This window comes from Rana temporaria, chromosome 12, assembly GCF_905171775.1.
Source record: "Rana temporaria chromosome 12, aRanTem1.1, whole genome shotgun sequence".
NCBI classification, from domain to species: domain Eukaryota; kingdom Metazoa; phylum Chordata; class Amphibia; order Anura; family Ranidae; genus Rana; species Rana temporaria.
The window spans coordinates 94886389-94913818 of NC_053500.1; the positions used below are offsets into that span (position 1 = coordinate 94886389).

The following is a 27430-nucleotide window of genomic DNA, read 5'->3' on the forward strand; positions in this document are numbered from 1 at the left end:
GAAGAACATAGGAGAAGACACCGGGCAGACGACAAGGCTGAAGGACGGAGAAGACAGGAGAAGACACTGGGCAGACAAGGAGGCTGAAGGAGAAGAAGATAGGAGAAGACACCGGGCAGACGAGGAGGCTGAAGGACGGACGGAGAAGATAGAAGAAGACGTCGGGCAAGATGTAGACGAGAAGACCCAAGAAAGAAGCAGCGGAAGAAACCCTAATGGAAGAAGAAAAGAAGATTTTATTAAAAGATTTGTCAAAAACCGGCTACTGTCATTTTTAACACTTTGACATTTTTTTTGGGGTGAAATGGTAGAGGTACAATGTACCCCATTACCATTTCACATTGGGGGGGGCCAGGATCTGGGGGTCCCCTTTGTTAAAGGGGTCTTCCAGATTCTGATAAGCCCCCTGCCCGCAGACCCCCACAACCACCGGGCAAGGGTTGTGGGGATGAGGCCCTTGTCCCCATCAACATGGGGACATCCTCCCCATGTTGAGGGCATGTGGCCTGGTGCGGTTCAGGGGAGGGGGGGGGCCGCACTCTGTCCCCCCCTCTTTTCTGCGGCGGCCAGGTCAACGTGCTCGGATAAGGGTCTGGTGTGGATTTTTAGGGGGACTCCACGCCATTTTTTTTTTAAATTTGGGGTGGAGTTCCCCTTAAAATCCACACCAGACCTGAAGGGCCTGGAATGGTTATTTGCCGGGAACCGCACGTCTTTTTTTTTTTTTTTTTTTACGGCGGGTTTCCCCTTAATATCCATTCCAGACCTGAAGGGCCTGGTAATTTAGTTTGGGGGAACCCCTACACATTTTTTTGTTTGTTTTATGAATTAATCCTGTCAGAATTGTCAGAGCCGACAATTCATTATAGCCGCGTGTGAATTTTAAATGGCTTTTTTTCCTTCTGAATGTCACTTTGTGCAGGGGCAGTTCTAAGTGCGGGAAAAATGCGCTATTTCACATGCTGACATTACACCCCCCCTAGGTACGAAATTTAAAGGAATATTTCACTTTTATTGTTTCACTTTAAGAATTATTAATTTCACTGCTCCCGAAAAAACGGCCGTTTAAAAAAAAAAAAAAAAACATTCATACATGTCCCCTGGGGCAGGACTGAGGTCCCCAAACACTTTTTAGGACAAAACTTGCAGATTAGCCTTTAATAATAACACTTTTGAATTCTCCCATAGACTTCTATAGGGAGTTCGGCGCGGCTTTACATATTACTTTCAATGCGCCGGCTGCTACGCTGGTTCATGCGCCTAATTAAGCCTCCACCCGGCGCACTAATTAAGGCATGAACCAGCGCAGCGCACAGAGCATAGTAAATCAGCCCCATTGATTGCATAAATGTTGCTGTGTATGTAAGATTGTCATGTGTAGGTCTTGTGATGTCTATATATAGTAATGGCCAGTTTCAAGCGGATGACACCCATCACCAGTCTTAGATCACGAGTGTTTAAGTTAAGCAACAAGTAACGGCAGCTTTGTATTATCCTAATTATATTCTAGCAGCAACGCCAGAAGGGGCGCCCGCCCAGTAACAGTGTATTAGCCAATGATACTAAGACAAGTATTTCCTTTGCATTTCTATATGTTTTTGTATGACTTATAAAAGGAACATATTACAACAGAGTGATCCTAACCTACTTCTGTGTCCATCTCGTTACTGCAAGGGTTAAGATCATTCTCTCGGTACCGAAAGGGGTCATCGAACCAAGGTGGGCATACTTTAACTTACCTTACAGATTTGGGGGCTCTTGTCTGGGATTTAGGTGGTCTCCCTGTAACCGTTCATGCGGTCAACGGGGCTCGGACCAATTCCTGAATTCCCTTTAAATCCAGGCAGTCAGGGACTGTAAATTAATTGTGCTTTAGATACGGGTAAGAGTGGTTGGCGCCATAATATAGGTTATCAGGGATAACTAAGAATCAAGTGCCTCGGGGAGGCATAGGCACCTTGGTACGATCACCCATTATTGCTGCTTATATTACTGCTGCTTATATTATTGCTGCTTATATTACTGCTGCTTATATTACTGCTGCTTATATTATTGCTGCTTAGAAGTATATGTTTAAAGTAAAGTATTAAGAATTTTAGAGTAATAAGAGATTATCTGTTTGTATGGTACAAGTGTCTAGAAGGTGAGCTAGGCCAAGGACCGCTTTGAGACATGTGTGGCAAGGTGTAAGACGCCCCATTTCCGTGGCTAGGCGAAAGCTATATGACCCACGGTTGATGAAAGCAAGTGATACTGAGCCGGTCGTCTGTGTAATTTGTATGACTTGTCCTTGATGTAAAGTTTGTTTAGTATTTGATATAACCGAGTGGAATTTAAAAACAATTTGCCAAGTTATTAGTTTCAATAATCTCTCTCAAAGGAAGTAAAAAAAGTATTTAGGTCGCAGGGTAAATTTTCCAGATAGACACAGTAAGATTGTGCTTTACACAATCTGTCACGATCGTGCTCGCCAGCGGTGACTTACTAACCACAACGAGCGTCTTGTGACGGGCTATATGAGGAACTAAAGGAATAAGAAGGAATTTCTACTAAGCACGCAAGACTGGCTGTGATACTTCACAGCCCGCATTACCTTTAACCACCACTAGAGGGAGACTCCACTCCAATTCAGCTAGCTGACCACACACAGGCAGATACAAATCTTACATACAATCTGGTGCACGCTAAGGGTTGGGAAACAGTCTAGCAATTACTACACACTTCTAGGGTTCCTCCAGCTATCCTGTAAGCTTGAATCCCAGTGTTAATCACTCTTTCCACTGTCCCCACACCCACACACCAGACACACAATAAACGATAGCCTGCCACCACCCAACAGCTTGTCCGCAGACTGGTCTGCTGAACCACACACACACACACAGATCTCCGTCTGGCAGATCTGTTAGCTTACAATCAGCATGCAATCTGCCAACATACAGTGAAATTGCATACCGATTGGCACATAACATGGACTGAGCACTTAGGCACCAAAACACAATACATTTTCATTGTTAAGTCGACACTTCCTTAATTGGTATAGCGTATAGACAGCTTCTGAATACTTTACAGAGCCAGAGTACTGTCGTGTTGTGTAACCAATGACTTGCTTCCTGTGTCAGCGCAAGACGCCCAAGGTTACTTTCATTTTTCAAAACACAGATTTTACTTATAAGAATTGTATCATCCAAGCCATAGTTAAGTTACCCAATACAATTTGTACTGTCTGGGATCCAGTCAAACCCGGATCTTGTTTTCAGTGTGTTTGGCACAACGATTTTTGTATTGACACCATCATTGGATTAAAATTAGGTTCAGTTTATTATACTGACCAATTCCGGTGTTTGGATCAATGGGGTCCAGACATAGTTAACCTACCTCCTACCCACCTCCCAATGTCCGAGAAACCTGTAAAGAGTACGTTGCCCGAGTAGAAGGCACCGATTATTTCTCGTTAATCCCTGGGTGGATAATTTAGCAGGATGGACAGAGGGATTACACAGTTGTTCACCCTTCCCTAGGGACGGGGCAAATGACCCGTTCCATATGGACATGGTGAAGGGACTGTGTTTAGGAGATCAAAGCGCATGGCCGTATTATGGTCCGGACCCACAATGGGACCAGGATTATATGAGACATGGGGGGGGGAATAATGGTTAGAAGTTGCCCCCTATTGGTATGATAGACCCATGATACAGGACTTTTTAGATAAGGGAATTTTAACCCCTATCAACCCTGTTTCCAAACCAGACGGTAGTGTCAGATTTGTCCAGGACCTAAGGGCAATAAATGATTTAATCATCCCCATTGCCCCGATAGTGCCAGATGTCACCTCTCTCCTTTCCTCCATCCCTGCACAAGCCACCTATTTTTCTGTAATTGATTTGAAGAACGCCTTTTTCAGTATACCTGTACACGAGGACACTAGGCCTCTGTTCGCATTTACCTTCGAGGGTCAACAACTCACCTGGTGTAGTATGCCCCAGGGATATGCTGATTCACCTGTTGTGTACAGCATAGTCCTCCAAGCCACATTAAAACCCTGGCACCCCCCCAAGGTTCTGTCCTGCTACAATACGTGAATATCCCCTCGTTTGTAGTCTATCAAAGGAGGCCTGCAGGGAAGATTGTTTATCGTTGTTAGGTTGGTTACATGAATGTGGGCACAAAGTTTCACCCAAAAAGTTACAATGGTGTAAAGAGGAAGTTGAATATCTTGGTTTTGTCCTCAGTCAAGGGAGTAGGAAAATCAGTCCTAGCCGTATCCAATCTGTCATGGGCTGGTCAACCCAAATACTCAGAAGGAAATGCTATCTTTTCTGGGTATGATAAATTACTGCAGACAGTGGATACCGGACTGTTCTTACTATGACAACATTTTGAGGCAGTGCACATTGTCAGACAAACCAAAAGATATAATATGGTCACAAGAAATGTTAAACGCTTTTGAAAAGTTGAAGTTAGCAATGATGTGTAGTCCTGCTTTGGGCCTCCCTGAATATGTAAAGCCATTTCAGCGATATGCAAGGGACAACTGTAAAACCATGGCGGGGGTACTGACACAAGAACACGGAGGAAAGTTTAGACCCGTAACTTTTTTTTTCCGAAGGTAATGCCAATTTCTGTACAAGGTATGCCCGCTTGTTTGAGAGCCCTAGCGGCATGTGCAATGGTGGTGGAAATGTCAGTAGCTTTCACCCTGGGCCACCCCACCACACTTTACACTACCCATCATGTCATCCATCTTCTAAGAGGGGTACACACCCAACATATGTCAGCCCAACGTCTAAGTGGATACGAAGTCATCCTCTTAGGAAACACATCCTTGTCAATCAGATACTGTTCCCCAAATGCAGGCCCAGCCCCTATTTTAAATGTATTGCTGGGACTGAAAGGTGAGACAGATGACATTCCACAGGACCGTGACTGTTTAACTTCTGTAACAACAGAAACCTCCCCTAGACTAGACATGGCAACCCTGCCCATACCAGATTCACATGTTGTGTTTGTGGATGGGTCATGCACAAGACCAAATGACACCAAATGACACCACATACAACGCAGGATATGCCGTTGTAAGTTTACCTGACTGCATACATGAAGCAAAACCCATCCCCTATCTAATGCTGAGTGGTATAGACTTATACCCAGATCCATTATTGAAAGATATGACTCGGAATTTTTCAAACTAGTGGACGAGGCATATGTGGAAAATGTGATCACACAACAGACGTGGGAGTTCATAAGAACGGATCATGCCAAAATTCCAACTTTTTATAGCCTGCCAAAAGTACATAAAGGCCAGTTAAATCCCCCTGGAAGACCCATCATATCGGGACGTGGATGCATTACAGAACGCTTAAGCCAATTCCTGGACGAACAGCTCCGACCTTTGGTGATGAATCTACCCTCCTACATCAGGGATACCACACATCTGTTACAGAATCTTGAGAATCTGGTGGTCCCTGATAAAGCGCTCCTGGTAACTGTGGACGTAGAGGCTCTTTATAGCTCTATACCTCACCAGAAGGGGCTACAGGTGATAGAACATTTTATCAGCCAATCACATCGTGACGATAAACCATTACATAAGTTCATTGTTCAAGCTCTGGACTTTATCCTTCATCACAATGCCTTTACCTTCGATGGCTCCCACTTCCTCCAGATACAGGGGGTAGCGATGGGGACTTGTTGTGCCCCATCGTACGCCAACCTGTATCTGGGGGAGTGGGAGAACCTCTTCTTAACCCCTGATGGAGCTAGACCGCATGTAGCAAACATTTTAATTTGGCATAGGTTTATCGACGATATTTTTATGGTTTGGGATGGAACAAAGAATGACCTCGAGCTTTGTATGAAAGACATGGGCGCGAATGATTTCAATCTAAAATTCACAAAAGTGTGTAGTGAAACCACAATCACCTTTTTAGATGTCACCATTTCAAAAACAGAGGATGGACGCCTATCGAGTAATCTCTTCCGCAAAGAAACTGCTGGAAACACCATACTACAAGCAGATAGTTTCCACCCAATACCACTAATTCGGTCGATACCATATTCGCAATACCTCCGTTTAAGGAGAAATTGCTCGGAAGAAACAGCTTTCCTAGGGGAGGCAGAAAAACTAAAAGAGAGGCTTTTACAACGAGGTTATTCTCTAACATGCCTCAAGAAGGTGTTTAAAAGAGCCAAAAGCCAATCCAGAGCGAACATTCTCTTTCGCAAAAAAGAGGTATCACATGACCAAAAGAACTCAAGGACGCCAATAAGGATAATTACAACATATAATAAACAGCACAAATCAATTAAGAAAATAATTGAAAAAAACTGGCATGTCCTGCAAATTGACCCTATTATGGGTCAATTCGTCTCTGATCGTCCACTTATCACGTACAGGAGAACTAGGTCTGTAAAAGACATACTGGTCACGAGTGAATACACAGGGGCTTTTAGGGGGGATCCTTGCAAGCGGTGGGGCACTTTCACTTGCGGCGGATGGCCGCAATGCCAATACTTAAATATCAGCAAGACTATACACCTCCCAAATGGTCAATCATACAAACCAAAACATTTTGCAAATTGCAGTACTGCTGGAATTGTGTACCTTATGACCTGCTCATGCGGGTGTTTCTATGTGGGAAAAACGAAACTGGAATGGAAAAAAAGAATAAGCAGGCATGTGCATAGTATGAAAATTGCCAATCCTGACCTCCCCCTCGGAAGACATACAAGAGATGTGCACCAGGGGGGTTTTTCCTAAAATCACCTTTTTGGGCACTTGATAGAATTCACCCGAAACCCAAGAGGTGGGGATTGGGAAAAAATTATAACTGCAGCGAGAAACTCGCTGATAGTGGCCTTGAACGCCACCTTCTCCCCCGGGTTTGGAACAACAACATCAGCTACAGACCCTTCCTTGAGGGATACAAATCGGGTGTATGGGAGGGGGAGGGTTAATCAACATTACTAACCTCTCTACCTAACTCGAACCTACGAGATATAAAACGTCAATTGCCACCGCTTCCCTCCTCTGCTCCCACTATCCTATCTTATTCTACCCTAGCAAGGAACCATCTATCATGACGTACTAAATGTCTAATTATTGCCTAATTTAATCAATGTTGTGCTCTCTGATCTATATCGATATAAATGTGGATAAGGATATTTTTATATAGACTGGTCCATCGGGATATTTCCTGCACTGGATCCATTATTATGCCTAATTTTCAGCTGATCTACCTTGATGGACCAGAAAATGCAACTTTTCCATATTTACTTGTATACTATCCCATAATTTTTCTTCTATAAAACTGTATGATCAACTGACCTTTATTTGTTAAACTCTAATTGTGGCTAAAGATTTGGGCGTTGTGGCTCCTCCTGTTTACCCTGCATCTCGAGTTCCCTCTGTTCCCCTTTTTGTCTATCAATTATTCTTTTTTCTTTTTTCTTTTTTATTTTTTCTTTTTCTTCTTTCTTTTTCCTTTTCCATACATATTTCCATCCATCTATATCTCTATCATTATCTTCTATATATTTCTTCTCTCCTTTTTCTTTTTCTTCGTCCTCTTCCTCAACTTTATTTTTTAATCTTATTCCATTTCATTCTCATCTCACCCCCGGCTGCCCACATTTAAAAAAAAAAAAAAAAAAAAAAAACTATGCGGGGTGCCATGCGGTCTCTTTTTTTGCCACTTGGCACTTGGTTCACCCTGATAATGGTGGACACTTTGTCTATGCGAGGACCGGTGCAATGTCACTAGCACTGTATTCCCCGCCGTGCCTGATTCGCTGCGATACGCCGGGCGTGACGTCTCCAATAGGGGGATGTGGCCACGCTCGTCAGAGGGCTTCCCTGCTTCAAGCGATGTGACGCGGCTCTGCCGGGTCACGTGGCCTTGGCATCAGCGTCATCACCATGGTGACGCGGCCGGGCTTGCTAGAGGGTTTCCCCGCTGTTCATGGTGTGACGCGAGGCGCAGGGTCACATGGCCCGTGACGCCAGCGTCATCACCATAGTGATACGAGAATGCCGAGAAGAAGGCACTCCTCTCCATCTAGGGGCGTATTACCTCGCCCACTAGCTTTGTCCCGCCCTTCCAGCATAACGAGTGCACACAGCAGATGGCAATCCATCTGATCAATGCCCCTGGGAGGGGCCGAGTTACACGCCCTCCCAGGTCCTGTCCACCCTACAAATAGAGCCACTCTATGACCAGTTCCCTCAGCACCCTGTGAGCTGAAGGGGAGTAACGCTGGTTTACAATACCTCAACCACGGTGAGTGCCTTTTTCCCCTTACACCCAGACATTCCTCTTTGCAATTATCTAACTTCACCCAAGCATGTACCTCTCCTTTACTATGCATACCTTATCGTCAATCTATATATGTCTGCTCTCCAGGCATTTGGCACCAGGTTCCTCTTCATACACACAGCTCGGGATTCCCCCGAGCAACGTTAAGAGGATCGTCCGCATTGGACTCAGTGAACCCCCTGACCTGCTGCACTCTTGCCCTAATAAGCCCCATACTTGGGTAATTATTATTTTTCTATGTTTCTATCATGAATATGAGCAGTATGACCAGACATTTATGCATTAGATCAGTTATCATGCTTTTTCTTTTTCTTCCTTTTCTTTTTCTTTTTCTTTTTCTTTTTCCCTCTTTTCCCCTTTTTTCCCCCCTGCTTTTCTTTCTTTTTCTTCCTTCCTTATTCCTTTTCTTTTTTCCTTCTTCTCTTTTTTCTTTTATTTCTTTCTTTTCTTTCCTTTCTCTGTTTCCTATATTCTTAAACTTCAATAGGACACCGTGTGTTTGGGATCAGTCGGAGCCATCCCTCCCCTTTCTCTTTCTTTACTCATGGGACCCCATAAGTCGGCTCTGGGGACATCCTAAACCGAAAACTTGAGGGTCAATTTTCAAACCCTTGTTTACCACAAACGGTATGTTGATCATATATACTATACTAGAGGCATTTCCAACAACAATTGCTAAAAAATGGATCCATATACACCGGATGATATGACATAATATAATGATGTGTGTTTTACTTTTAGAGAGAAAAAAAGCTCGTAACCATACACTCCTGTGGCCCCTGATGAAGGTCTGTTGCTCCATCAACAGACCAGAAACGCGTCGGGCATTTCTCTACTGCTCTCTACAGAGTGTTTTTTAATCTAATTGTATTGTGTTTTCACGAGGTTTTATTTCATTATTATCTTTTTGTTTCTTGTTTCTCCTGGGTCCACACATGGGACGTGTGCCCCAGGTGTCACTCCATCACTATTCCTTACATGTTTTTTATTCTTATTTTATATATTTTTTGACTGTTCCAGAAGATTTCTGTAATCTAACATCCAGAATTATTCTGTAAACAAGTGTTTACCCATCTTGGTGAAAATACCTAATAAATTAAATTTTACATATACATTGGAGTCTGGCCTTAAAAGTCCCGTCTGGGGGTAATCGTTTTCTTTTTGTCCATCCCCTATCAGTCGGCTCAGGCTGCCGAGCCGATAGCCTTGACCAGAGCATGCCAGTTGTTCGAGGGACAGCTTGTCACCATTTACACAGACTCAAAGTATGCCTTCGGCGTGGTCCATGACCACGGCGTGATCTGGGCCAGACGAGGGTTCGTAGGAGCGGATGGGAAAATAATTTCTCACTCCCAGTTGATAAATGATCTACTAGCTGCAGTCCACCTCCCTTCAGAGATAGCCATACTACATTGTAGGGCACACACGGGGGGCGGTGATCCGATTTCTAGAGGTAATGCTCTAGCAGACAAAACAGCGAAAGAAGCCACACTCCAACAATTAGCTACCTTACAAATGGCCGTACTAACACCACCCTCGTTAGATGACACACAAATGATAGTGGAACTCCAGTACTTGGCAAGTGACACAGATCTAAATGACTGGTGTTATCCAGTGTTGCAAAAGAGTCCAAAGAGTGGACTAATTTGCAAAGAGGGGAAACCATGTATCCCACAGGCTAGTGCACCACTTTTTATAGCCCAGTACCATGGGGTAGGCCACAACAGTAAAGCCACAACGCTACTGCTGCTTAAAAATGATTTTAACATTACAGACGTTGACAAGTTAGTAGCTGGGTTTGTACAGAGGTGCATCACATGCCTCCGGGCAAACCCTAATAACCCTAATCGGGCAGTCCACCAACACCTCAAATATCCAACAACTCCATTTAACCACCTCCAAATTGATTTTACACATATTCCCTGTGATAAGGGTAGGCAGGAATATGCCCTGGTAATTGTGGATATGTTCTCACGATGGCCAGAGATATATCCCACTAAAGCTGAGGATGCAAAAACAGTTGCAAGAATTCTGACCCAACATATCATTCCCAGATGGGGATGCCCACTGGAAATTAATAGTGATAAGGACCAGCCTTCACCTCAAAAGTCAACCAGGAACTTGTAATATCCCTTAAAATAGAATGGAAATTTCATGTCCCATATCACCCCCAAAGTTCAGGGATTGTTGAGAGAATGAATAGAACATTCAAAGACAAACTAAGAAAGGCCACTGGAGGAACCTTTCACAAATGGAAGGAAGTCTTGCCTATTATTCTTGCAGAAATACGCATGACTCCCCACAAATCATTTTAACTGTCACCCTTCAAAATACTAATGTGAAGACCCTTTCCCACCCCATGGGCTAAGAAACCCCTGGCCTTGCAGGAAGGAGATTTAGAACAAATCCAGGATCACTATGTTAGGACATTGATAACCAAACTAGATGAGATAGAGCAAAAAGTTGTCTGTAAGTTTCTTTCTCTTCCACAGGAAAACACCCACCCTTTTATACCAGGAGATGTTGTAGTTATAAAACAATTGGCCAAAGATAAAAGAGACAAAGACTTCGCTTATGGTCCAGAGACGAATGTGGTAGCCGTTACCCGGACCGCAATACTGACGGAAGAGAGCCCAACATGGATCCATGCCACCCGAGTAAAACTGGTGCCTAGAGCCAGACAAAGAGAGGTACTAACGGGGGCAGACAGCCCTGGCCTCCGACTAGAAGCAAGTACAAGTGAGGTAGCAACGAGGGCGGACAGCCCTGACCTCCGACAAGATGACGTCGCTTATTTCACCACAGACTTCTGGGAAAGCCTTGTGCCTCCTATTTTGGACTGTCCTAATCGTATTCCTGCCAGTTTGGCTGATAACTAACTGTATCTATCACCCTGAAGATTTGGGACATACAGCATTTGTGGAAATTCCAAACACTCCACAACAGGACAATATCAATAACACACATGATAGACACAAGAGAAATGAGAACTCAGAGGGTTTTACAGACAAAATGCTATTATTAAAGTTTAAATATGCCTATGCCCAGAAATCTGGATATGAAAAATGTTGGATATGTAGTAAACTCCATCCTAGCACTACTAGGATTCCCCTAATGGCAGTACCTCTAAATTTCACCCCCTCCTTAATAACACACCTCCTCTCGTTCTTACAAATATTGCGAGTATACTTTCAAATGATACCCTACTTTTCAAATCATGAGTAGAAGTTATTTCCCAGACTAGTGTTTTAGGTTAGGGGTCTCCACAAAAGGGGCTGAAGTTTGCCAACAAGCTAAAATTAATTTTTCAATTACTTCAATTGAAAGCCCTTATTTTCACACTTCAAAACCTGCCCTAAACACCACACTTTCTTAACTCCAGCTCCCCCACCGCGACCTCCCCAGTGGGACAGTTATTGAGGAGTTTAACCCTTTCTAGTTTTTCTGACGAAATGATGGCAGTATTCAACAGGTGACCCCTAGCTTTAGGGAACAATATTTATATCTGTTGTGGGAAAACATGCCATCCATGGATTCCCATAGATCCCCAGGGATGGTGTTACCTTGCATCACTAATCCCTATAATGGGTGTGTTAGGGGATGATAAGGGAAGACACATATTAGAGGCCAGCATGCACCCCAGATATCCCCTTAAGTATCGTGGAAAACTGGATTTGTTCCAGGAGAAAGATATGGCTTGGGCATGGTTTCCCTCATGGAGTGGGTGGGGGATAGACTAATGAAGAGGTTGAATAAATACACTGGAATTATTGATGAAATAATGGAAAAGAACTCTGATGATATTACTAAATTAAATATAGAAACTAGAGCAATTAGGAAGCAATTAGAGTTACACAAGTTAGCCATAGAAAGCATGAGTGCCGCCTTAACTGGATTATGTGAAAATACTGAAGATTATGAGTGTTGTACCTGGTTTCATAACACAAGTATTGAGGTACCAGATTATTATGATGTAATTGCACAACACCGAAAGGAAGTAAACAAATTACAAGATGAAGCTAGGAATATTGCCAAAACCTGGGATCCTTTTGCAAACTTAAGTTTTGGAGCAGGAATGCTGACATGGTTAAAGAGTGCGGCCCTGGCCATCTTTATGATTATTCTTTTTGTTTTACTCTTATATGCTTGCTATAGACTTATAATGTGCATAGTTGTTAAAATTTCCCCGAACATCCGACCCAGCAGCTGCGAATAGAATTTATCTGAATATGTATCATGATAAAAGAATGATGGAGGAGAACCACATAATTTAGAATTATTTGGGTTCTAATAGGGGATTAGAGGGATGTCAAGGGTTAATAACAGTAACACATTGATTGCATAAATGTTGCTGTGTATGTAAGATTGTCATGTGTAGGTCTTGTGATGTCTATATATAGTAATGGCCAGTTTCAAGCGGATGACACCCATCACCAGTCTTAGATCACAGGTGTTTAAGTTAAGCAACAAGTAACGGCAGCTTTGTATTATCCAATTATATTCTAGCAGCAACGCCCGAAGGGGCGCCCGCCCAGTAACAGTGTATTAGTCAATGATACTAAGACAAGTATTTCCTTTGTATTTCTATATGTTTTTGTATGACTTATAAAAGGAACTGTTCGCGCCATATTACAACAGAGTGATCCTAACCTACTTCTGTGTCCATCTCGTTACTGCAAGGGTTAAGATCATTCTCTCGGTACCGAAAGGGGTCATCGAACCAAGGTGGGCATACTTTATCCACTTCCCGACCGCCGCATGTACATATACGTCGGCAGAATGGCACGTACAGGCACATTGGCGTACCTGTACGTCCCTGCCTAGACGTGGGTCGGGGGTCCGATCGGGACCCCCCCCGCTACACGCGGCAGTCGGGATCCCTCGGGGAGCGATCCGGGACGACGGCGCGGCAATTTGTTTATAGCCACTCCATCGCGATCGCTCCCCGGAGCTGAAGAACGGGGAGAGCCGTATGTAAACACGGCTTCCCCGTGCTTCACTATGACGCTGCATCGATCGAGTCATCCCTTTTATAGGGGAGACTCGATCGATGACGTCATTCCTACAGCCACACCCCCCTACAGTTGTAAACACACAGTAAGTGTACACTAAATCCTGTGGTTAACTCCCAAACTGCAACTGTCATTTTCACAATAAAGAATGCAATTTAAATGCATTTTTTGCTGTGAAAATGACAATGGTCCCAAAAATTGTCCGAAGTGTCCGCCATAATGTCGCAGTCACGAAAAAAATCGGTGATCGCCACCATTAGTAGTAAAAAAAAAAATAATTTATAAAAATGCAATAAAACTATCCCCTATTTTGTAAACGCTATAAATTTTGCGCAAACCAATCGATAAACGCTTATTGCGATTTTTTTTACCAAAAATAGGTACAAGAATACGTATCGGCCTAAACTGAGGAAAAAAAAATGTTATATATGTTTTTGGGGGATATTTATTATAGCAAAAAGTAAAAAATATTGCATTTTTTTCAAAATTGTCGCTCTATTTTTGTTTATAGCGCAAAAAGTAAAAAACCGCCGAGGTGATCAAATACCACCAAAAGAAAGCTCTATTTGTGGGGAAAAAAGGGACGCCAATTTTGTTTGGGAGCCACGTCGCACGACCGCGCAATTGTCTGTTAAAGCGACGCAGTCCCGAACTGTAAAAACACCTTGGGTCTTTAGGCAGCATATTGGTCCGGTCCTTAAGTGGTTAACTTACCTTACACCCCCCAACCCCCCACCTGCACGCACACAAAGCCTACAGGAACCAGTGGGCGGCCTCCTCCTGGCGGCTCCGGACTGTGAGGGAGGGAGGAGGAGGGGAGAGGGAGGAGGAGGGGAGAAGGAGCCAGGCAGGACACGAGCGGCGCATGGATACAGACCGACTGTAGTGGTGATCTTACCAAAGGCCGGGACAGACTCGTGTGCGGTGCGCCCAGGGGTGTATTTAGGTTTTGTGCTGCCCTAGGCCTGGTGAAACTCGCGCACCCCTTCCTTTTTAAGACTCGTCCTGTAATTTTCATGGGATGAGGACAGAGGGACAGGGTGGGATGAGTACAGGGTGGGATGAGCACAGGGGGACAAGATGGGATGAGCACAGGGTGGGATGAGCAGAGGGTGGGATGAGCAGAGGGTGGGATGGGGACAGGGTGGGATGAGCACAGGGTGGGATGAGCAGAGGGTGAGATGGGGACAGGGTGGGATGAGCAGGGTGGGATGGGGACAGGGTGGGGATGAGCACAGGGTGGGATGGGGACAGGGTGGGATGAGCACAGGGTGGGATGAGCACAGGGTGGGATGAGTACAGGGTGGGATGAGCAAAGGGGGGCAGGGTGGGATGAGTACAGGGTGGGATGAGTACAGGGTGGGATCAGGGTGGGATAAGCACAGGGGGACAGGGCATCTTTTAATTTGGGGGGAGAGGGTGGTATGGGGATATGTGCTGGGGAGTGATTTGAGAGGGAAGATGATATGTGCTAGTGGGGGGGGGGGGAATCCGACCCCCCCCACACACACTAGCACATATCATCTTCCCTCTCAATCACTCCCCAGCACATATCCCCATACCACCCTCTCCTCTCCCATCACTTCATTCGTTCACCTCGATTCTGCTCCCCCCCTTACCTCCTGTTTACTGTGCAGCATGGCTCTCTCACTCGTGTTTCTCCTCGGCTCCTCCTCCTGGCTGTGTACACATTGAGCCATGAGGGGGGGAGGAGCCGAAGTGTGACTGTGTATTGCAGTCAGTGGAGAGAGAGGGACGGCTGCACTGTCCCGGGTGACCGCGCCACTTTGCGGGGGGCGGCGAAACGCCCCCTCCGCAAACCCCTCTCCTCCCGCACGGAGAGCCGCACAGCTGAATCCTGGAGTTCAGTGCAACTGCACGCTTCGGCACTGAACTCCAGGATTCAGCTGTGCGGCTCTCCGTGCGGGAGGAGGGGGGCTCGCGGGGAGCCAATGAACATAGCACTAGCTCGGGGCCCCAAGCAATTGCTTGGCTTGCCTGTCCTGTTGCGACAGGCCTGCTTGGTGCCCCGAGCTGGCCGGGGGCCCCCAACTTCTCCTTCCCAGGCTGTAGCGTGGCCGAGCTCCTCCTGTCAGTCCGGCCGAGTACCGCGCGGTACAGGAGATTCAGTGTCCTGTTACCGGCCGGACTGACAGGAAGTGCTCACTTCCTGTCAGTCCGGCCGGGAACAGGACACTGAATCGCCTGTACCGCTCGGGACCCGGCCGGCAGTGTCATACTAAGGGGGGGGGCGGACCACACACTGGGGGGTGTCAGGTCGGCGCCCCCCCTCCGTGTCTGAAGCAGCTGCAGGGAGACTCGAGGCAGCTATTTTGATACAAAGGAGGGGATGCGTGGTGACATCCCCTCCTCTCACGGCCGCCGGCTGTCTGAGCGTCCCGGTCAGCGGTGTTCGGCACTTCTCACACTGAGTGTGACACAGTCACAGGCACATACTAGTGAAGCCTCCTTCTGTGCATCGCTGATCTGCAGCATCTGAACCTGAGGTACTGAATTGGGGAGGGGGGTCTCTGCACTGGGGGGGTGTCTCTGCACTGGGGGTGTCTCTGCACTGAGGTGGGTCTCTGCACTGGGGGGTGTCTTTGCACTGGGGGGGTGTCTCTGCACTGGGGGTGTCTCTGCACTGAGGGTGGTTTGCACTGGGGGGGGGGTTCTGCACTGGGGGGGTTGCCTCTGCACTGGGGGGTTGTCATTGCACTGGGGGGGTTGTCTCTGCACTGGGGGGGTGTCTCTGCACTGAGGGGGGTTTGTACTGAAGGGGGTCTTTGCACTGAAGGGGGTCTCTGCACTGGGGGGTCTTTGCACTAAGGGGAGTCTCTCCACTGAGGGGGTTTGCACTGAAGGGGTTCTCTGCACTGAGGGGGGGTGTGAACTGAAGGGGGGTCTGCACTGAAAAGAGTCTGTGTAACATGCAGAGGGTCCAGAGCTATGGGGAGCTGTGTAATGTAAAGGGGTCCAGAGGTGCAGGGTGCTGTGTAATGTAAAGGGGCCCAGAAGCACAGGGGGCTGTGTAATGTAAAGGGGTGCAGAGTGCTATTTAATGTAAAGGGGTCCAGAGGTGCAGAGGGCTGTGTAATGTAAATGGGTGCAGAAGTGCAGGGTGCTATTTAATGTAAAGGGGTGCAGGGGGCTGTGTAATGTAAAGGGGTCCAGAAGTGCAGAGTGCTATTTAATGTAAAGGGGTGCAGGGGGCTGTGTAATGTAAAGGGGTCCAGAAGTGCAGGGTGCTGTGTAATGTAAAGGGGTCCAGAAGTGCAGAGTGCTATTTAATGTAAAGGGGTGCAGGGGGCTGTGTAATGTAAAGGGGTCCAGAGGTGCAGTTGTGGAGAGGGGGTACACAGTAGTAACAAAGAGATATTGAAGGATGCAGAGGGCACAGAGGGGTGTTTTTACATTTTAACGTGGGGGGTGCCAGACATTGGATCCGCCCCGGGTGCCAAATGCTCTAGGTACGCCCCTGCTGGCCGGTGTTCTGCCAAAAAAAGTTCCACCCGTGCAGGCCTCCATTTTCATTTTACTTGGGGCCCCCCTAATTCCTTCAAACGACCCTGAGTCTGAGGACTCACAGGATGAGAAGATTCCTTCTACCTCTCAGTCGCTAAAGATGCAGGTGCAATATTATGCATTGATGATGCGTGCCACTTACAAATTGCCTCCTGTTGAAGCTTTTATGTCCTCTGCTTCCTCTTTGGGATCCCGGAAATCCCCACAGGCTGCATGCTCCTTTCCAGTTCATCCCTTGCTGGATAAACTTATGTATGATAACTGGGTTCACCCAGATAAACTGTTTTCTCCTCCTAAGCAGTTTTCCCTCCTTTATCCCATGGAGGAAGGTTTCAGCTATTTCTTGTGCAATCAAAAGCCTGACCTGTCCTATAGACAATGCTCAGGGCTTTAAGGATCCAACTGATAAAAAGCTGGAATCTTTATTGAAAGCCTCCTCCTCTATGGCCAGTGCTGTATTACAACCTGCAGTTGCAGCAATTGGTGTATGTCAGTTCCTCAGGAACAAAATGAAGCAGATGGTTAACCTCCTCCCTACAGAGGAGATTGAGGTTTATGAGGACCTTCCTAATTAGCCTTGTGTTTTGAGATTGATGCTATTATGGACTCTGTTCAGCAAGCATCCCGCTTGAATCTCCTGCAGGTACACGTGCGCAGGTACCTTTGGTTGAAACATTGGAAGCCAAGGTTCTTGCAAAAGATACAGTACTTGGCAGCGTTCCCCTTTGAGGGGAAGATTACTGGAGGCAAGTCTACTCTGTTGCCAGTAAAAAAAGAAGAGTAAATGTCCTTCATTTAAGCGTTCTCTTTCCCCAGACCCTGAAACCTCATTTTCCAGGCAGTGGCGATGGCCTCCCCAGTCTAGCACTAAGGGAAGGGCCCAGAGCCAAGCCCAAGGGCAGAAAAGAACTTGGGGTTCAAAATCTTCCAAGCAGAGCCCCAAAACGTCATTATGAAGGAATGCCCCCACTTGGTCGAGTGGGGGGAAAGGCTGCTGCATTTGCAAACGCCTGGCGGGACGAATGTTCAGGACAAGTGGATCATCTCCACAGTGTCCTCAGGCTACAAGCTGGAATTCAGGAGAACTTCTGCCACCCCATTTTCTGAGATAAAGAATTGCCAAGATCGAGAAAAAGAAAGGCCTTTGTTTTTGGCCTTGGAACACCTGTTGTCCCAAGGCGTAATCAAAGAGTTAGCCCCAGAGGATCAGGGATCAGGTTTTTACTCCAACCTTTTCACAGTTCCAAAACCAAACGGGGGATGTCAGACCTATCCTAGATCTGAAAAGCCTGAATCAGTTTCTGAACATTCGCTCCTTTCACATGGAGTCTGTCCCGTTCAGTTGTCTCCAGCCTCCAGGGAGGAGAATTCCCTGGCATCAATAGACATCAGAGATCTACAGTGCCAATATTCCCCACTCACCAAATATTTTCTAAGGTTTGCTGTGGATCAGCGCCACTTTCAGGTTGTGGCCCTTCCTTTCGGGGGCTGACTATGGCACCTCCAGTGTTTTACAAAGATACTGCCCCCGGCCCTTGGCAAGGCTAAGTGCACGGGCATAGCAGTACAGCCTATCTGGATGATCTGTTGATCATAGATCAGTTCGCCTGCACGCTTTGGGCCACAATGTGCACAACACAGTGGAATATTTAGAGTACCTAGGCTGGGTCCTCAAACTGGAAAAATCCTCCTTACAGCCTCAAAGAAGGCTGGAGTATTTGGGCATGATTATAGACATGTCCCAAAGCAAGGTATTACTTCCCAAGCCAAAGGCAAAAGCCATAGGAGACTTGGTCCGACTGATAAATGCAAACAGAAGGCCTTCCATCCGTCTATGCATGAGGTTATTGGGAAATATGGTAGCCTTATTCGAGGCTGTCCCTTACACCCAGTTAGACTCAAGGCCTTTACAGGGCAGAATTATGTCCGCTTGGTACAAAGATGTTCAGGCCCTGGACCCTCCTATGATCTTATCTCCAAAGGTTCGCCAGAGCCTCAATTGGTGGTTGCTCCCCCATAATCTGTCAAAAGAAAAATCCTTTACTCCGGTTACCTGGAAATTGGTAACCACAGACGCCAGCCTTTTATGCTTGGGGGCAGTTCTAGAAGAGGCATCTGCCCAGGGAAAGTGATCAGGAGCCTGAAAAGCCTCTCCTCATCAACATTCTGGAGATTCGGGCAATTCATCTGGCCCTCAGGGTCTGGTCTTAAAGACTGCAGGGGTTGTCCTGTTTGGATTCAGTCCGACAATGCTACAGCCGTGGCCTATATCAATCACCAAGGAGGCACCAGAAGTCTGGATGCTCAAAGAGAGGCGAATCACATCCTGAAAGGCATGTTCTAGCCTGTCTGGCGGTCTTCATTTCAGTAGTAGAAAATTGTCAGGCGGATTTTTTAAAGCCGCCAGCAGCTGAGTCCATGAGAATGGTCTCAACACCTTGACATATTTCAAATCATATGTCAGAAATGGGGTATCCCAGATGTGGATCTGTTGGCCTTCCAGGTTTCAACACAAAACTGGACAACTTTGTGTCAAGAACAAGAGATCCTTGTGCTCAGGGATCGGATGCCCTGAAATTTCATGGGATCGATATTCCTCTGATCTATGCATTCCCTCCAGTTCCGCTTCTCCCACAATTCCTTCAGAGAATCAAGAGGGAAGGAAAGCCAGTTATTTTGGTAGCCCCGGCTTTGGCCCAGGAGACCCTGGTATGCAGAAATCGTAAGGATGGCAGTAGGAAGACCTTGGGTTCTCCCAATATTCCATCTTGCCTTACAAAGTCTAAATTGAAGGTTTGGCTGTTGAGACCCACATTCGGAGAAAACTGGGCTCTGAGGTCCAGTCCTATCCACTCTGGTTAATGCTGAAGCCGGCCTCCAGGATCATCTACTACAGAATCTGAAATAGATGAATGTTTCCTGGTGTGAACCCAGAAGATGGCATCCTAGGAAGTATGCCATTAATAAGATTCTTGCCTTTCTTTAGTTGGGCTTAAATATGAATTTGGTCTTTAGCACTAGGGCTCAAGGGCCAAATCTCGGCTTTGTCGATATTCTTTCAAAAAATGCTTGCCTTTCATTCCCAAGTCTGGGCCTTTGTTTAAGGAGCACTATGCCTGAATCTGCGGTTAAGTCCCCTGTGTGCCCATGGGATTTGAATTTGTATTGTCCGTTTTACAGAAATCACCTATTGAACCATTACACCATGCTTCTTTAACTCTTTTAACAAAGAAACTGTTTTTTCTCGTAGCCATATCCTCAGCAAGGAGGGTATCGGAGTTGGCGGCTCTTCATGTAAAGAACCACATATGATTATTCATGATGACAGGGTGGTGCTGCATCCTCACCTGACTTCCTTACCTAAGGTGGTTTTAGGATTTCATCTGAATCAAGATATAGTCCTACCGTCTTTTTTTCCAGATCCGAAGTCTGCGGAGGAAGAGAGGTCTACACTCTCTAGATGTTGTAAGAACAATAAAAGTTTATCTGAAAGCTACGGCTCAAATACGAAAGACTGATTGTCTGTTTATTCTGCCACAGGGCCCAAGGAAGGGCCAGGCAGCATCGAAGGTCCACTATTGCGAGTTGGATTCGACAAGTCATTATTCAGGCCTATGGTTTAGAAAAGAATATTCCTCCTTTTCAGGTGAAAGCGCACTCGACTAGAGCAGTTGGTGCTTCATGGGCAGTGCATCACGAGGCCTCCATGGCTCAGATCTGCAAGGCTGCTACTTGGTCTTCGGTCTATACATTTACTAAGTTCTACCAGGTAGATGTGAGCGAGAGGGTACAAGGATGCCGCCTTCGGGCGTAGTTTACTGCAGACAGCAGTATAGATCCTCTGGCCCGATGGCAGTCTTATTCTGATCTGTGTCTCCCTCCCCTCAATTTTAGCATTTCTATGGGACATCCCATTTAATGGTTAAAGGCTCTGTGTCCCGTGAAGTATGAGCAAAAAAATATGATTTTTAATACAGTTTACCTGTCAAATCCCTTTCTTGGGAATACATCACAGATCTCCCACCCCTCTTCGGAGTTAAACGTGGGTCACTTATTGCTTTGCTACAAAACTGAGGTACTCTCCATTTGAGAGGGGTTATATAGGGGAGGAACTTAATTTTAATTGGGTTTACCAGTGTCCAGTCACCTGTGGTGACTATATAACCCATTAAGTAATTAAAGGCTCTGTGTCCCGTGATGTATTCCAAAGAAAAGGATTTTACAGGTAAGCTGTATTAAAAAATCATATTTTTTCACAGCTGTCAGTTTCCAGCGTTCAACTGCCCTGTGTACATGAGGCCTAATAGTCAGCCAGAGGGGAGGAGGGGGCGGAGATGGCACCTTCAGAGGTGGCGGAGGGGGAAGAGGAGGCATCGCTTCCAGTATCGGTTTTGGTGTTGGAGCATTTTCGTGAGTACCGATACTCATGCAAATGCTTAGTATAGGCATCGATGCAGGGTATCGGTATAACCCTAGTATTTATGTATATTGCGAGTGGTATAATGCAATTTAGGTATACAAAGAAAGTGCTGGCATATTAGAACAGTTATTTATCACTTATCTATCTATTTACATATGTAGAACACATTTAGAACATTGGAAGGCAAACTCGGTTTGTTTCACACAGAATCACCAGATTCTCAGAAATTCTTTATCGAGTAAACTCATTGTCCATCAGTTGTAGTGGTTCACAAGGCTTTAAGAAATATACAGTGCATACATTTCATTGATAATAGGTACTTTTTTTTTCTAATTCTGCGAAACTCTCCATTTTTAGATCGCTGTCTGATTTTATCCCTTGTGTCCATGTCAGGGAGATTTCAATTCACTTCCCCCAGAGATACAGCAGGAAATAAGTGGTCTTCTCTGCAAAGGCTCATACAGTGTGAAGAGCTGTTTTTTTTTTATTTCTGCTAGCTGTATGCACAGGGGCCAGTGCTAGTCTATGGAGACACCCGGCTGTACAGACTCACTTGCACAAGCAAGATGACAGAGACGCAGGGACAAGTGCATAGGTCCAAATGCAGACAGAGCGCATCTTGTCAAACTTGGATGTGTGGATGCGTCTGTACAGCTGCTGAAAGCTCTATTGATTAACATAGGCTACTTGTACACAGCTCCATGCTGATTCTGGAACAAACAAATGGAATTTCAAGCAGTAAAGATCTCTGCACCTGTGTGAATGAGTCCGTAGACAGTTTTTACCAAAATGGGTTTACCCATAGGAAGATTTCTCTTCTATTTCTGTTCTGGTGACAACTGAAAAATGTTGTATTTCCTTTCACTTTCTCTGCCAGAGATAATGGTTACCAAGATAAATAGTGAGAGTGACTCTTGCCACTGGGGAGAGAAAAAACAAATTGAAAAAATGTGTTGGGTTTTACATACACTTTAATGATTGGTTCAATGTTTCAAAAAGGGAAGATCTTAAAGTGGTTGTCCCCTCTGTAATATAACAATATGTGCCCATGTGTCTATGTTATATAAAAAATATGCTGATCTGTACCTATATCACAGTGGCTCCCAGGGATCATGTGACTCCTTGGTCTCTCCTCTTCCCAGTTGACAGCTCAAGAGGGCGGGGACGAGCACTCCTGCTGACGTCAGCCGAAGAGGAGGGGAAGAGAGGAGAGAGAGAGCCAGAGAGTCACGCGACCGCTTGATATAGGTACAGATCAGCATATTTTTTATATAACACAGGCACAGGGAAATTTTTTGTTATATTACAGAGGGGATGGGATGATTTTATTTTAGATATGAGAACAGCAGGAGCAGAGGGGTTGGGCACTGACATGAATAGACAGGCAGGGAGGGGAGGGGGGGAGAGATGACGGAGAGGATAGAGAAGTACAGAGTGTGCTGCAGATGACGGAGTCATGTAAAACTGGCCACAGTGTCAGGGCTCAGCAGCCATGATATACCGTGGTCAGTTTACAGGGTGGAGGGTATAGCCAGGCAGGATCAGCCAGGTTTTTTTAGGTGATACAGGGGGGGGGGTCAAATTACACAGCACAAACAGTGTGCTGTATACATGCTTTTAGGTAACAGGATCGGTTCTTTTTTTGGGGGGTTAATAACTTTAAGAACTTAGACTTCTGTGTTCAGGAGTGGAGCTTTGACTGCCTCTAAACTCTGCTGCTCCTAAACTCTGGTTAAAGCTTACAGTATGTGTGCATGGACAGGCTTTTAATGAGTCAAGTTAGGGGTTTTAGCAAAACAATATGCCAAAAGCTCCTAAACGTGAGTTTAGGAGCAGAAGCATACATGAGGCCTTAGGATCGCTGGCAATAGGGAAGATGTAGTTTGTACTGGTCTTATTGACGTTCTGTTTATATAGGTAACTCACAATTTTAAAAATTTAACCACTTCACGATGGGATGGCGCACCTGGGTGTCTTCCCGATTCAGTGGTTATACTGGGATGACCTAGAGGCATCAACCAGTATCGTTCTCTTCAGCTGGCGATTCCCTGCACCATAAGAACAATCATAGCGGCAGTTTATTACAGAGGGGACACCACCTCCCGCAGCCCTCCGGTGCTTCTACCGGCTTGCCTGTGCGATCCACGAGCCAAGGAAGGGCATCTACTGGTGTCAGAAGTTGACCAGATTTCCGGGGAACAGATGGTCCCTGGTCATCTCTATGACTCTCGGAGGCCCGGTGCATCGTTATGACGTCAAAGCCGGCCTGGCAGTTATTAATACTGCCATATACTTGGCTGGAAAGCCGAGATCATCCTGTTTTTTTTTAATCTCAGGGCATTCCAGCCTGGAAGAGAGTATTATTTGACCCCAGATCTATCCATGAAGAGGACCTGTCACGCACTATTCCTATTACAGGGATATTTACATTCCATGTAATAGGAATAACAGTGATCCAAAACAATTTTTTAACCACTTCCGGCCGCCTGCCATCATTTATACAGCGGGTACTTTGAAGAAGAACATCGTTGTTATGGCAGCAGCTGCCATAACCCCGGTATCTCTTCAGCTAAAACCACGTTCAGATAAAAGTGATCTCTTCAGCGGATTCACTGCAAGATCACTTTATCGATGGTGGGGGAATGCCCCCCTCCTGCCGTGGTCCAGTGCCCTCCGTTGCTTACCAGAGTGACCAGAAGCAGGGGGACCGATTGGATCCCTGTGTCCGCTGTGGTATGGAGCTGAGTGAGGGAAAAGATGGCCCCCACCCGGCTCCATACCAATGCAGGGCAGAAGCGACGTCAAAACGTCACTTCGCCCATTGCTCTTAAAGCAACATAACAAAAATAATAAATTCAAACGACTTTTTTTGCATTGATTTTTTATTTATTTTGCATTGTAGTGAGATCTGAGGTCATATTAAGAGGTCCTGTCATGCTTTTTTTTCTATTACAAGGATCTTTACATTCCTTGTAATAGGAATAAAAGTGACACAATTTGTTATTAATAGAACAGTGTAAAAATAAAAAGTGTAAAATAAATAAATAAGAAAAAAATAAAACATTTAGACGCACCATGTCCCGCCAAGCTCGCGTGCAGAAGCGAACCCATATGTGAGTAGCCCCCCTCATATGAAAACTGTGTTCAAACCACACATGTGAGATATCACTCTGATCATTAGAACGAGAGCAATAATTCTAGCCCTCTGTAACTCAAAACATACAACCTGTAGCACTTTTTAAGTCGCATATGGAGATTTTTAAGGGTAAACGTTTGTCTGCATTCCACAAGCGGGCACAACTTTGAAGCGTGACATGTTTGGTAACAATTTACTTGGAGTAGTATCATCATCTTTCATAGGAAACAGGGGAATAGTGGGAGTGAAAATTGGACAAAGAGAGCATAAAGTGGCAGCATATGCCGATGATTTATATTTTTTCTCCTCAAAACCGCAAGAAATCAGTACACAAGCTGATTCAAGAAGTGATAAGATATGGAAGGATATCTAATTTCGAAATTAATATAGAGAAATCAGTATATTGCCAAGTCATATACCATTACCAGTAATTACATCATTACAGGATATATACTCATTTATATGGAATAAAGAATCCCTGTACTATTTGGGGAGTGCACATAACGGCCGATGAAAAGATATTATATGAGCGTAATTATGGAGTATTAATAATGGAAATAACAAAAGATCTGAACAGGTGGAGAGGAAATACATTAACATGGTTTGGGAGAATCAATACCCTAAAAAAGAATGTAGTAAACAGACTGTTATACCTATTTGTACACCGTTCCCATACAACTCCCCCAGATATTTTTTTTAAAAGATACGAAAAATAATTATATCATTTATATGGAAGGAGGGAAATGTGAGGATAGCATATGAAAATGGAAAATTGTATCAAATACTTACTGTAATTTTCCTTTCCTGATGCCAAACCATGGCAGCATACTAGTGATAGAGCTCTGCTCTTGACCACTTCCTCAGGACCAGTGAATAGCATAAATTAAGGCATGGTTAGCCACCACCCCAATTCTTTGTAACAAGCCACATACCGAACGCACATGGGTGGGGCTCATATGCTGCCATGGTTTGACGTCAGGAAAGGAAAAATTACGGTAAGTATTTGATACAATTTTCCATTTTCCCTGATGCCAACATAGCAGCATACTAGTGATAAATAACTAGCTGATAGGGTGGGATCTACTTGTCCAACCAATCCTTTAATTAGGATGAGACAGAGGGACTGAATAGTCTTTCCTACAAAGTTCCCTGATGACAGGACCCCCGGGTCTATTCTGTCAAGTTTGAGTAGGAATGTTGGGAAGACCACGATACCCCTCTACAGATGGGCACCACAGATTATTTTGAATGTGTTGCCTATGAGGCTTCAACTGCTCTGGTAGATTGCTCCGCCACCGCTGACGGAGGCTCGCAACCCCTAGTCCTATATGTACAACCAAGCCTGCTAGGGTCCAGGCAGTAACTTCCTTTCCCTTGATTCCCAACTGAAATGACAAAGGGTTTATTTAGATGACCTGAAAGGGGACAATTGTGGACAGATACTAAAGTTCTGAAAATGATCAGTTTGTGAGATTTTCCTGTGTGATGTTCTAGAAAGTTAGGCAATGTCCAGCTGTCTGTTAAATAGCAGTCCTGTTGCCATGTTTGTGGCAAGATGATCTACAAGACCAACTCTACTCCTTTTGGAAAGAAAAGAATATATATATATATGTTTTTACTTGAAGCTCCAAGAGCTTGAATCTCCGATAACCTTCTGCCTAAAGTTCTTGCAATTGTTACTGCCCTATAAGTGATGGCCTGAACCGAAAACTGCTCCGTTGGAATGAACGGTTGAACAGATATGAGAACCAGCAACTACAATATATCTTTTCCTTAGAGACCTACTCTCCAAAAACTCAAAAGTTGTACCAAACTGAAGGATTTCTTGGCCCATTTAAATGTGTTATTGTCGATATAGTCGACGCTCGTGAGTTATGTGAGGATAGGCTAAGGCCTGGAGGAAGTATAGAACAGCTGGCACTGAAAGGGCAGTAGGATGAATGTCTCACTCTGCCAAGAAAAAGCAAACTTGTTCCAGAATTAGGCCTAGATGTTGTAAGTAGAATGTCTTCTCGCACACAACAAAGTAGATGATCACTCTGTAGTGAAACTGGAGCAACAGAGTTGCCCACCCTCCCCCTTTATACCCCTGCTTGCAGCCCCAGTCTGCATAGGTTATGGAGGGGCAATGTCTTCTGTACCCTGAAATGAATGGCCAGGGAAAACCGAGGGCCTCCTGGTCAATATGGAGGACTGGCTATGACAACTATGTTCTCTGTTGACAGCACAGAGGAATCTCATTTACAGGAAATGTTGGGGAAAATATATAGGTTAGATTAGAGTCCAAGGACCACGGTTATGGAACGCTCTGCTAACGGACATCCGCATGGAAGAAAACCATCGGGCCTTCAGGAAGAAACTTAAGACCTACCTCTTCTGAAGGATAAGGAAAACAATGGATGGAAAAAGCGCCTTGAGGCGATTTAGTTCACAGATGTAGCGCTATACAAGTTTTTCACTCACTCATTGCAGTCCAATGGAGAGATCAGAGCTTCTGCCCCCTGCCCCCCTGTGCCTTGGAAACAAAGTCAGACATACCCAAAGTTTGCGATTACTCTGGGAAACGAGGAGGTCTGTCTGTGGTAGGCCCCACCTGTGGACCAGGTCAGAGAAGAGAGAAGATAGTCACCGCTCCAATTTGGTATGTGGATGAATCCGTATCCTCTTAGAGAGACCCAGGTGCCGGCAATGCACAAAGCAATTGTAGAAAGAAATGTTTGACAGCCGCACTCTGGAAAAACCTTCTCGGTTGCATTTTATTGATAAAAGTTATCAAACACCACACATCACAGCAAAGACAGGGGCATACAGCTGACGTTTCGCACTACAATCAGTGCTTACTCATAGCTATTTTTTGCTTCGATCCCATCCGTGGGTTATTACTGATTGGTTCTATCCAAATGGTTCATTTTGAACAGACAGGTATTTATGTATTCATTCTTACCTACATACTGATTTCAAATCCACTGACGTTTATGAGTGATGTATATATATGCCTCCATGTGCTATATACATATCTTCTCTT

At 45.3% G+C, this 27430-nt stretch overlaps 1 protein-coding gene and 1 long non-coding RNA gene across 4 annotated transcripts in view; one reads left to right on the forward strand and one right to left on the reverse strand.

Annotated features, from left to right (window-relative positions):
- RAMP2 (receptor activity modifying protein 2) overlaps positions 1-27430 on the reverse strand; it is an 893533-nt gene that overhangs the window by 103825 nt on the left and 762278 nt on the right. The gene's annotated exons all lie outside the window — the stretch shown is intronic.
- On the forward strand, positions 1601-13038 carry LOC120918243. The gene is made up of 2 exons (XR_005744356.1): positions 1601-1719; positions 10805-13038. It is a non-coding gene; the product is annotated as an uncharacterized LOC120918243 (long non-coding RNA).